The 12,612-nt window shown below is 55.1% G+C and overlaps 1 protein-coding gene across 1 annotated transcript in view; it reads right to left on the reverse strand.

Annotated features, from left to right (window-relative positions):
- TRIM8 (tripartite motif containing 8) overlaps window positions 1–12,612 on the reverse strand; it is a 38,374-nt gene that overhangs the window by 24,500 nt on the left and 1,262 nt on the right. The gene's annotated exons all lie outside the window — the stretch shown is intronic.

A 12,612-nucleotide genomic window follows, 5' to 3' on the forward strand; every position in this document is an offset into this window, starting at 1 on the left:
GGGTTTTCTCTCTCCCCCATTTTTTTTGCGAGGCGGCTGTTGAGAATCTGAAAGTCCGGATTATAATCTTTATGAATCCCATAGTTAGATCGCGCTGAACAGCAGCCCAGCAATACCAGATGTTCAAACAAAGCTGCCAACCGACAGCTGTCTGCAGCTTGCAGCGTGTTTTTACTTTAAAATGCAAAACGATACCAATCTATATTAAAAGGGAGACGTTCGGAGCCTTGCGATAGCAGCTGAAGCTGCGGATATTGCTCTTTCACGCAGGGTGTGGCGGCAGAAGGAAATATCTCAGAAACTACTGCTTAAGCCACCCTCCCGGCCCCCCCAAATCCTGGCCCCTTTCCTAATGGGAGAGAGACTCACATTACTGCCTGAGTGCCGTGAATGTACCAGTGCGTGTCCAAACAAGCCAGCAAAAAGAAAAATGCAGCATGAACAAACACCGTCTAACGAAGGATGCCAGAACGAATCTGGGCGCTGCACAGCCCACACCTGGCTCTCAGTGGCGTGGGGAGGACGAAGCGATAAGCAGGGGGACGGAGTGAGCCAGCCCTGGGGTGGAGGGTGCAGCGGTGCCTCCCCTCCTGTGCCGGAGACCAAACTGGGGGTGCAAAGCTCCCTTCCGGCAGCAGAGCATCGGTAGTGGAAGCAAGGGAGGGAGAGGCATCTTCCAGTGCTCCCGCCCATCCGCCCAGTGTCCTGCCTTGGGATGTCCCGCGTTCCTCTAAAACACACATGGATGCTTGTGCGACGCTGGCCCCACTGAGGAAACTCTGCCGGGGCCCCCTCCGAGACTCGATGTGCAGCAGGTTTTGAACTTGCATCACTTTGTACCTTTATTTGTTAGGCTGTCTGGACCAAGCACAAAGCCCTACACCCTGCAACCTTTTCCAGCAACAGCTGGGGAAGGCAAGAGCTGGAGCTCAGCCTTGCTCTCCGTTCTTCCTCCCTCTGGAAACGCAAGCCACCTGCACCCACCACATTTTTGGGGGTGGCAAGTCCTGACCATGCTGGGCACAGCACAGTACTTCTGGCTTGCAGGAATCGCGCAAAGAGGGCTCTGACTTAGTCAAACGTGACGTCCCAAATTCCCCACCAGCTGCGATCACAGGAAATCTTTGGGACCAGTCCCAAGGCTGCCTCATTGTGCTCCGAGCAGCAACAGCATGAATGAATCACGCTCCTCAACATGACACCCAGCTCCCAGCAACGTACTTGGGACCAAAATATTTACGTTGCAAATGAGTAAGAATAGGACCAGATCCCTTCCCCAGCCTGGTGACATGAAAAGGCCAACCTGGTCTTGCATCAAGCAAGTGGGTGGCGGGAGAATAAGAAAGCAGGAGGCAGAGACCAGCCCTGTGTCTCACAGCCTGGCTCTGCCCAGCAATGCTGAACCAGAACCCTTCTCTGTGGCAGCAAAACCCCCACAGCGGCGGGCACCAAGACTGTGATCCCCGTGGTACCACGCTCCCGCCGGAGCTCAGCAGCCAGGCGACATGCAAGGGAGCATGCTGGGACCTGTAGTTTCCAGCCAGCCAGCTGCAAAACGCCATCCGCCAGTAAACACATCTCGAATTAAAGAGATGCGAGGCCCCCAACTCCTGGCAAGGCGCCAGCCGCGGCTTCTTGTTGGCAGGCACTTGGCCAATTCCCATGTGTTGCATTAGCCCCTTTCCAAGGAGCAGCCAAGAGCCCGCACCCTGCAAATCCCCTCGCAGCCAAGCTGCACCCTGCCCTTGCTGAAGCGATGTGTCTGCATGGACAGCAAGATGCTCCCAGAGCTCAGGTGCAGCCGTGGACCGCAGGAGACATCAGCCCTGCTCCTGCCTTGCTGTAAGCCCCTCTGCTTCTGCTCCGTGGCGCTGGGCCACTGACTCTGGAGCAAGACCCCGCAGCTGGCACTGCCCAAGCTTCAGCTATATAGACTCCAATACTGCATCCCTGGAGCGGTCAAATAAAGATGCCACCAAACCAATCAGAGTCACAGGCAGCAAGAAGCAATGCACCGGCACGGTGCTTTCAGGCAGAGCAGCACAAGCAGGCAAAGCTCTGCCGAACAACCACACTGGCGGGGCTGGGGGCAACCACCCTCCCGCAGCATCCCGGCCAGGCATGCAGCTTCCCCCTGAGTGCTGCCACCCCGTGCTCCAGCAAGGCCAGGACCATATGTCACCCCTTGGGGAGCATGGCACCCCTCTCCTTGCCCGCTCACCCTCCCCACTGCGGAGGAAATCGCGGCGCCCAGCTGATGTCAGGAGGCATCACTTCACACAAAGGCCAGGCTTCCTGGCGGGGAAGGGGTGGAGGAGCGGGGAGGAAGGGGAAGAGGAGCCCGGGGCAAAGGCAAGCAGCATCTCCAGCTCCCCGTGTGTGCATGAGGGGCGGCAGCAGGAGGTGGCACAGCCCCTTCTCCTTTAATTGCCCTTGCGCTTGGGAAATAGAGGCAACATGCTATTTCCCAGTGCCCTTCATAGGAGCCCCAGTGTGGCCCTGCCCTGTGGAGGTGTGATGGAGCGTGCACCCCTTTAAGGATGCACAGAAAAAAGGCACTCAAGTTTATTTTAATTTGCTCTTGCAAATATATCAATTCCATCTTCTCCACCTCGGCTGGCCTGTGGCTGCTGCAGATGAGGGGAAGCACATGCAAGCCGAGCGCAGGGGGCACAGCCTCCTGCCCAGCACCCACCCAGGAGAAAAGCCACCTCTGTGACAAGCTTGAATGCCAGTGCCCCCAAAATGTGCACAACCACGCACCCCACCTGAATGTCTCCTGCCCATGGGTGGCTAAACACTTGTGGCACCTGTTAATTGATAAATACAGGTAAAACCAACATATTCAGGACAAAGTCAAGAGTCATCTGCAGCCCTCATTTCCCAAACTCCTCTCCCCAATGCGCTCCCCAAAACTGAGCATCTTTACAACACGCAGCACATCATGGTACCCACAGCATTGACATGACCTCCTGCCTCAGCCTCTCCTCCCCTCCTCTGCCTCCCGTGGCCCCAGTTCATCCCCCAGCAGTGAAAGCGTCTGTCGGCCAGCACCGGGCTGCATTGCTTTTGCCTTCACCTCAGCCACTCTCCCAAGGGCAGGAGCGTTCTGCACCAGCTGCACGGGGACCGGTGAAGAGGGGTTGGCTGTAGGGGACCTGCGGGATCTGGTCAGTGTTGATTGAGGGGGGGAGAAATTGCTGATGTTGCAGGGGGCAGCCCAGGAAGGTGGGTTTTGGATGTGGGCACCGCCAGGGAATAACCATAAAGGAGCAAATCCTGCTGCTCTCCTTCAGCGTGCTGACTTCTGCTCCTAGGAGGAGGACTGTCATTGGTTTTTAATCTCGCCCGATTACGGGCCAGCCTTTGACATTATTGATCTCAGGCCCCTGAAGTATCATTTATCTTCCAGGTTTGACTCGGCGATCGGAGCCTGACAGCTCAGACCCCAGCCAGCTCTATCCTCCTGGGGAGCCGGAGGAATCGACTCCGGTCCTGCCGATTCGTGCGAGCCATATTCAAGGCTCAGTTTCCATCCCCAAATGAGGTGGCTTTCGCCAGACGCCCTCTCCCCACTTGGCATTTCACCTCCTGACTCAAAAATCCAGCTCCTCAGGTCCCCGGCAGACCAGCAGTGCTTTATCAAGCCTGGCAGTCCAAGGTGCCTCCAGTGCCTGCTGCTTCCCCCTTTCAGTTTCATTATCCTCTTTTAAAGAGGATGCGGTGGAAGCACAAAAGTTACAGGATGTGCCAAGAGCCGCACAGGGATGAGGGGGCAGCGCCACTGTGCAGGGTACAACCAGAGAAGCCATTTCTAGCTGTGACCGCACTGCCATTTTCTAGAGCAGAAGGACGAACAACAGCAGCTCCTCATCCCCTGGCGAGCTTGCACCCACAAAGAAACTTGGCTGCTAGCTTGGTTCTGTGGTGGCTTCTCCTTACCTGCTGGCTAGCACAGCCACACCTCGGGGCCAGCTCGTGATTTCTGCTTGACCTTCAAAACGTTAATGCCTGCTCCCTCCGCCAGGCAGAATAAGAGATGGGCTCCACGGATGCAAAGCAGCTGGCAGGGCCCGGATTCAGGACGCCTGGGATCACTAACCCATGGACAGGACACGCCTGGGATTGCTGCCCCACAGGTTCCCACTCCCCTGGTTTCCTCCATCTTCCACCCAAGCTGACAGACGTTCCCAGCCTCCACCTTTTGGGAAGCACAAGGTTTTCCTCAAATGTCTGTGTCTACAGTTACTGGGTGCAGTGTGTGCGTGAAGATTGTCTTTTCGGATGCCTCCTCTCTCTCTCTCTCTCTCTCTCCCCCCTGCAAAGCCAGGCCTTGCATTTTGGGAAGGAGGAACATTTCCTGAGGAAGGCTCCAGTGGGCAGTTTTAACACGTAGAGGAAGGTTTAGCTTTTGCTCGTCGCCTCGGTATTGTTTATCAGATTGCTGCAAAAGCACTTTGATAAATGGAGATTAGTACCATGTGCGTTCATAGATGATAGCAGTAGCCAGCCTTGGGGAGGACCAGGGGAGGAAGTGCCTGGGTGGGGGCAGCTCGCCGGGACTGTGTTTGGCAAGGTACCACAACCAGCAAAGTCTCCAGGATTGCTTCCCCATGCTGCCACGGACTTCCCGATTCCCTAGCACATCCCCCACCTCTGCTCATCTCTACTTTAGCGTAACACCCTGACTTCACTACCCAGATTTTAGGTTGTTGCAGAGATTAAACTGACCTTTTTCTCCTCTGTTGTAAGTAAAATGCTACAAAATCCTTGGCTGGAGGACAGGCCGTGGTTTTACCTGCTGGGCTCACACCCTCAGGAGATGCGTTTGGCAAGGGGTGGTCTTCGCACAACACTCAAGGTGTTATTTCCAGTCCCCTGCCTGGATGCCCTGCCGTGCAGGATGCCAGCAGGCAGAGGCAGGAAAATAACCCCAAAATGTGCTCCCATTCCCTTACAGGGGGCAGATCCTGTCCCCATCCCATACAACCAAACCACCTCTGACCCAAACAGGGCTCATGGGCCTCAGCCACCCAGCCACAACAGTGCAGCTGCGGCAGGAGAGCTGCAGTAATTCCCTCCCGGATCCGGCCGCCCCCATCACTAAGGGGCTAGCACAGTACCCGAGGGAAGGGGGAGTGCAGACTGCTCCCCCCCGCCTCCCCAAAGGGTCAGCAAGGGGAACAGAGACCTCGCAGCACATTTATTCCGCTCCATCCATTTGAGAGGCATGCTTCAAGGGGCTTTTTGCCGTCGGAGGCGGGTGCACCAGGACAGGAGGAGAACAAAGGGAGGCACCGGCACCCCCAGCCCTTTGTCTGAGCGCAGAGGAGTTCACCTGCAGGGAAAACCCGCTCCCACCGCAGAGCCGGCAGCTCTGTGCGGATTTGGATGGGGAGAGGGATGCAGCCCCCCCGCTAGCAAGAGGATAATGAGCAGAAGGACGCAATTGCATTACCCTCTCTCCCCTTGCCACACGTACAAGCCCGTTACAGCACACACCAACCCCCCCGACTTTCCAACAACAACCACAACCAGCAATAAAAACCATTGCCACAAAAATATCAACCCGCCCCCCAGCGCGATTGATCTGTGTCTGCGTGTGGCCGAGCACCAAGCCCCAGAGCTCGGCTCCACCGACCAGGATCAACTGGGAGGGAAGGGGGTGGGAGACTAGTTTCCTGGGGACAGGGTTTTAAAGCCACACAATAACTGGCTCAAATGCGGGTTTATATTAAGCTGTTGTACAGCGAAGGAAAACACTGCCTCCATTAGGATACAGGGGATTTTCCTTCCCTTTCTCCAAAGCTCCAGCTCTAGGATGAAGCTTCCAGGTCACTCAGGCAGGGAGAGGAGAACCGGGCTATGCCGAGCAAATGGGGGAGCCCGCACAGGGAGAGATGGGTGGAAGGAGGAAAGGGCAGATCAGCCCTCCCCGAGCCCCAGATCATACAGTCGGCTGGTCTGACAACGTTTACTCATATTTCAGAGAGACACAGCCATCCGGAACGTCACTCCCTGCCAACTGCCTCATCTGGAGCCATCCACAGCTCGGCTCTTCCCAGCTTGCTCAGGAGATGGCCCCCCCAGAACATCCACACACCAAGGAATTGAGAAAGGACAGGTAGGGGGAAGAGAAGAAACAGAGACATTAAATTGATTCATGTTTAAATTTTTTTTTTTTTTTTTTTTTTACAGTTCTGGTACGTTGTCCCAGCAAACGGATGACTTCGAGTGCGTGTTACGCAGACGGCACTGCTGCAGAGCGGCAGGGCGCTGCTCTGAGCCGGGAACTTTGCTCATGTTACCATCACAAGCGAATCACAAGACAGAAGAGGGACAACTGCAATCCCCTGGTGAGAACAGGCCAAAGCTGTCCTTATCAGAAAGGATTCGGGACTGGGAACGTCTTCCACGAGTTCATCTGGGGGACATGTGTGAAAACTCATGCGTGCATCCAGAGTCTCATGCCTGTAAATAACCGTCCCTCCCTCCGTATTTGGGACCAGGCATCTCTTCCTCCCATTCCCAAGTGCACTGGCTGTAGCTCTCCTGGGTAAAGGAGGGGTGGCTACCTCTATCAGTCCTTCTTCCATGGAGCAAAGAGAAGGGCAGGACATCCCCGGTCCTGCACATTCCACACCTCCCTGGTGGTCCCCCAGCATCTGCCCCATCTTCTCTACCAGCAAATGGAGGTTTATTGCAGAAAATTGGCTACCACCGCAAGCAAGCTCAGCAGCTCCGACTCCTCTGAGCCATCCCCCTTACTCCAACCAAACCAGCATCTCCTCAGCCTACGGGCTGCTGATAAACGCAGAAAGTTGACAAAGTCACCAGAACCTAGCCCAGATCCATAGCATTTCATTTTTTTAAAAGAAAAAAAGCCAGGCCAGACCAGATTCTGCCCCGGAGCCTGCGTGGCAAAGCAGAATCCGGCTCCAAGTGTTTATTTATAAATCTGTACATACATGTACATTTGAATTCTGACAGAATTAATTCTGGCATCCAGCTAATTCAAAGCATTCCTCCCCCATCACACTACTGTTGCAGGCCAGCCCAGCACAGAAGCTGATTATAAAATGCTGCACTAGCCAGGCATTTCTGCAAAGGCTTGTGCTATTGAGCATTCAGTCTTTCCTTGCTTGGCTATTTCATTGTTTCGGTGTCGATCCCTCCTCTCTTGCCCTGTGTTTCCTGGTTACTTTTGTCCCTGCTGTGGAAGCACTGCTGCTCTCAGCCCCATTTCAGCGTCAGATTGAAAAAACCCACCAAAACAGTTACATGAAATTAAACAGAAGAAAAGAAGAAATTACCACTGTGTACCAAGATTTCCAGTAAACAGATAGGTAACGAGCAAAAAATAGGCCAACATGCGGCAAGGCAAGCTGCAGACAGATCTGGGGATAGAAAACCCACTGCCTCCCTCCGAAGCACAGCTAAGAAATCCCTGTGTGGTCACATGCTGTCCTCTGGAGCAGAGAGGAGAGAGGTCAGGGCAGCCAGCACTGTAAGAGCCTCTTTATTCTTGGGCAGTTGCACGAATCTGATCGCTTGTGCCCTTTGTGAGACATAGAAATCTGCCTTCTCCTCCCACCCGCTTCGCCAGCCCCCCCTCTTCTGCTCCCCCTGCTCAGACGACAGCAGAGGCAACTCCTTGGCTCCAGAGGCAAAGACCAGAGCAGCAGAGAAGCTGTGGACCCCCCTCCGGCAGGACCAGGCTTGGCTGAGCACATGGGAGAGCTCGAGGACAGTGCTTTGCTGGAGCGAGGGGAGGAGAAGGGAAGGACAGTCCTGGGACTCGTGCGTTCCTTGAAGGGCTCACCTGGGCTCCCACGTGCAAGGCACGAGGCTGAGAGGTGGAAAGAGGTCCAGGGTCTCACACTGCAGCCCACGTCTTTCCTACTTCTCCCTCTCTGCCATGCTCACGGGCTTGAGAAGAGCGGCATGCTGCACACCTCCATGCCAGCAGCCACATGACACTTACATAAATATCACGGGTTGGATTTAGACTAAACGAGGGTCTGGGCTAAGTTTATTATGCCCTCATCACCAGCCAAAGCTGGGCTTCTGCCTCCTGGTTCAGAGACCAGACCAGGACACCCCCTGTCTCAGGGGCTCATTCAAAACCACTGCTGAGGGAGGGCTTCAAGGCAGAAAGCTCTCTGGCCAGGGCTGTCTGGCATGGGTGGGCAAGGCTGTGCCTAGACATCCCCACCTGCAAAGAACATCCAACCCCTATAGACCGCAGGGGTAAGCCTGGACTACAATTTGTCGCTGTTCCTGCCAAAGCAGCTCAAGGTCCTCAGATGAACCTCTCTTTCTCTCTCCTCCTTCCACCTCACTCTTCACCAGCACCCGTTCACAAAGCATTGCCCCCCATGGGAAGAGAGCATTCTCTGCTGCAGCCCCTGTCCTACTCCTCTTCTTTACCTTCCATGTTGTTGTTGTTGTGCCTTCCATGCAAGCCTCCTCCCTCCCACCCAAACCCACCAGGCTGCCTCCCCGTGTCCTCCATCTCTGCTGTCACTTCTCAGATTGACTCTACACAGAAGACTTGCGGCTGCAGATCTAGAGCAAGCAACTGCTGGCAACCTGATGGGCTAAGGGCGAGGAAAATGCTCAAGCTTAGCAGGAAAGCAGCAGGGAAAAGCCCTTAATCCAAACCCTGGGGAGGCAGGAGACTGTCCCAGTTCAGCCAAAGATCTGAGACGGCCAAGATACCCACTGTCTCTTGGCCAGCAAACCCAGATGGGTTTGCAGCAGGGCAGCTCAGCCCCCCCGAGACCTCTCCAGGGCAGCACAAGCTGCTATCGGTTGAACTGAAATCCCCTGCTGCCCCTGACAACACAGCACAGCAAAGCCTGACAGATCGATGGTGGTGAACGGCAGAGAGCTAGAAAGCAAGGCTAGGTGGGTGCTGGGATTTCTGTGACTGCCCAAGGCCCAAGAAGTCATTACTCATCATGGCAGCTTGACCAACTGACAGCATCCCAGGGCAAAATGATCAGTCACATTTAGGAGCCTGGCGCTGGACTCCCAAGGCCCCTGGGCAGGAACCAGGGCATGGGCAAAGCCAGGGGAGGGAGAGACCTGGGTTAGGCTGACCTAACCCCTGGCTTGGGCTGGCAGTTCAGCTCTGGGGTGCTGGTGGAAGCTCAGATGGAGGGCACAGGGAGAATCTGCACATCTCCAGCTTCGTAAGACCTACTGCCAAAGTTGTCTGTCGACCAGGTATGTTCAAAGAGTGCCATGGGGAACGCCTGCCAGGCACCAGCCCACACCATCTACAGTCACGAGAGCTAAATTAACGCTCGAGCACTTGGGCACTTGCGCTCACAATGCCTCCAGTGAGCTGCATGCCGCGCTCCTCATAAACAAGTCATCTGGAAAATAAGTAAGCGTGTAAAAATCCAGCCCATCACAAGTTACCAAACCTGTTTCAGAGTAAAACAACCTACAGCAGCTCACGCCAGGAGCCTGGCAGTGGAGCTGACCCCAGCCTCCCCAGCACTGGGGCTCTCTAGGTCCCAGCAAAACATCCCTGGCACAGACGGCAGCATGGGGATGCAGCCTGGGACTTGTTTCAAACAGGAAGGTATCTCTGGCGTCAGGGTCGTCTAGCAAAGAAAAACTGGTGGTATTTTCCCTCTAGAGACCTAGAGCTTTTGAACCGCAGAAGCAATCAGCTGGGGCAGGCAGGAAAAGCGCACGGGCCATCTCTGCACTGGGGCTGGTGGCCAACACTGGCAAAAGACCAGAGTTTCTGGTACAGACTTAGAATTCATCTCTTCCTGTGCTCCTACCAAGTGCTCACCTCTCCTCTCTCCCATACTTTAGAAAGCACCTGAGCTGGGCTTACCTGGGGGGCTGCCAAGAAAGAAAGCCCAAACCCACCAAGGAGCAGATGGGCCCAGCAGCCCAGTCCCTGTCTGTCACCCTGGATTTGCCAAATGGGCACTGCTCCTACATGCCCGCAGAAGGATCCCCAATGTTTTCCCACAGGTCTCAGCACCACAACACGCTTCCTCCCTCTTAGCGTTCGAAATCACTGGAGGTCTTCAGAATGTGGAGGGATTTTCTCCCGATTTCCCAAAAATGCGCTGCAAGCTAGGTCAGAGGGAAATCTACCTCCATCCCCCGAAACAAAACGGAAGCAGGAGCAGAGCCTCTACCCAAGTCCCTTCCCACTGGTGGCACCTCCAGCTGAGGACAGGCAGCTGGGACATCCCCAAGCAAGCTCTGATGTACCTGGCCTCAATCAACTGTGCCCCACACAAAGATTGGGCAAACACAGTAATACCCCGCAAGTGAGTCCCCTCCTTTGGCTGCTGCCTTCTGATCTGTGCTCCAATCCCAGCAATGTATTTTTCCCCTTTTTGGATGGAAAAAAATAATAAATAAGCAATGCATCAGCCTCACACTGGAGCAACTTTCTTTTTCAACCTTGGAAGCAGGTTCCCCTGTGCCGGGGGAACGGCAGGTTCCCCCATGCAGGCAGGAGGCACGTGGCTGGGGCAGCAAAGGCAAAGATGGAAGAAAAAACGTTTCATTTTGAGACCTTGACACAAACGAAACAACAAGAAGCAAAAAAAAAAAAAGAGGGTGGGTTGTTGGCTCCCCCCCCACCCCCCTTCTTTAAGCGCTACAAAAACAGGAAACAAAGGAGAAAACATCTCACAGGGGGGAAGGGGAGGTAAGTGCTTTATACGCCCACGAAAGAAAGATTAACCACATATTTTATTTACTGTTTGTATTACGGTTGCACCATGGAGTTCAACCATCCGAGCCAGGGCTCTGCGGGTTTGAGCAGCACCTAATGCCAAGTGGTCCCCTTCCTCCAAACCCATCAAGCGCGTGCCTCCGCTTCAAGCGAGCCCTCCACAGACACCCACCTCTGGCTTCTTTCGCCCAGCACAAGCTCCCTTGCCCCAGTTGCCAGCTGAGAAAGTGCTGATGCTGTCCCCAAGGAGTTTTGAGCCCCTTTTCCCCTTCAAATCGGACTGTAACCAGGGGTAAGATGCCCTCCAAGGTGGGCTGGCAGCAAAGCCAGAGTAATAAATGCTAAAAAAGGTGAGTTTATGGAGAGCGTGTTTGCAGGCTCCCATCCCTCCTCCGGACTATGGAGGCCACCCCTGCCACACCGGGTCAATGTCGCACGCCCCCACACTCCAAGTCCCCCGCACCAAGGACAGGGCTCCGAGCCTCCAAACTTTGACTCACTTCTCAATTAACGGCTTCCCGAATGCGAGCCACGCGTGGAACAAACCTCTCATGACGGGGCCTCCCCCAGACCTCCCAAGCCTGGCATTACTCATCCGCCCCCCAGCCCCAGCCCTCCTTTCCCGGGATGCTCCAACAGCGGCTCACCACCGCAGGGTGAGCAAGCAGCCAGGAATCCCGGGCCCGGCTCCCGCAGGCGGGAAGCCGTCACTGGCTGAGCGCATGCACCCTAATTCGGGAGCCGAGGTGGCCACCTTCCTTGCTGGCTGGCAAGGGGCGGCTTTCAGCCGGAGACCTGCCCAAGGCCACGCAGCAAGGGCCGGCAACCTGCCGGGCGTTTTTCCCAGGCGCTCTTCCCTACTCCAGCTGGTTCACAGAGGAACTGCTTCAACTGCAGGGGGGATCCTTCGGGCATGCCATCCCCCAGCTTTGGGCTGTCCTCCATTGCCCCAGCCTCCGAGCACCCAACCAAGCCACGCGCCCAGCGGGAAGAGACAAGCTTATCATCACAGAGAAAGGAAATTAAGATAACATGGCGATGGAGGTACCGAGGGATTTGGCCAAGGTCATAAAATAAGTCTGCAGCTCTACAATACAGCCACCCGACACATTCGGTGGCTGGCCACATACCCTAAAATTTCAAGCCAGGGCCGAAATCCAGCCTAGCTGGTGGCAGCTTTCTGCCAGGTCATTAGCAGCGTGCATCCGCAAGGAGCAGCTAACATCCAGCCATAACAACGGCAGCAACAACAAAAAAAACCACGCAGCGAGAGCGGGAATAGATGAGATCAAAGTGTCCTGGAAAAGGACCTGGAAAAATAGTTTTGGTCCCTGGCTAAGGCTCCCAGGAAATGCACATGCGAGCCCTGTCCCAGTCCCGCGCAGCCCTCCCGGGATGGCTCCCCACCCTGGCAGAGGGAGACCAAAATGACTCCCTATAAATAGAAGCAGAAAAGCGCTTCTCCAAAAGCCTGGCTGGGTCTTTCCCCTTCCAGCGCGTGTGGCGGAGCTGCTGGCACCTCCACAGAGGTCTCTGGTTTTCCCCCAAAAAGCCTGGAGAGGAAAATAACCTTCCTGTGAGCTCAGGCTGGCTCCTCGCTGCACAGAGCCGCCCCCCCCCCCCCCCCCCGGCCCGGCCACCCAATTGGAAAGTAATTATACTGCAATTTTTATTTATGACTTTTTTTTTTTAATTGCTAAATGGTGACTCATTTTGGCAACATTAAAATACACAGGAAATCATCCCCATTTTACAGTAATCACCATTCAATTCATTGTTAAATATTTATTCGGCGGACAAGCGCCGGGCCTCTTTTGAAAGGTCGGAGGAGGAGCGGAGGGGCAGCCCTGGGAGGGGGGTAAGGTGGTGGTGGGGTCACGGCGGGGCTGCCC

This window comes from Pygoscelis adeliae, unplaced genomic scaffold (assembly GCF_000699105.1).
Source record: "Pygoscelis adeliae isolate BGI_AS28 unplaced genomic scaffold, ASM69910v1 Scaffold294, whole genome shotgun sequence".
In the NCBI taxonomy this organism is placed as follows: domain Eukaryota; kingdom Metazoa; phylum Chordata; class Aves; order Sphenisciformes; family Spheniscidae; genus Pygoscelis; species Pygoscelis adeliae.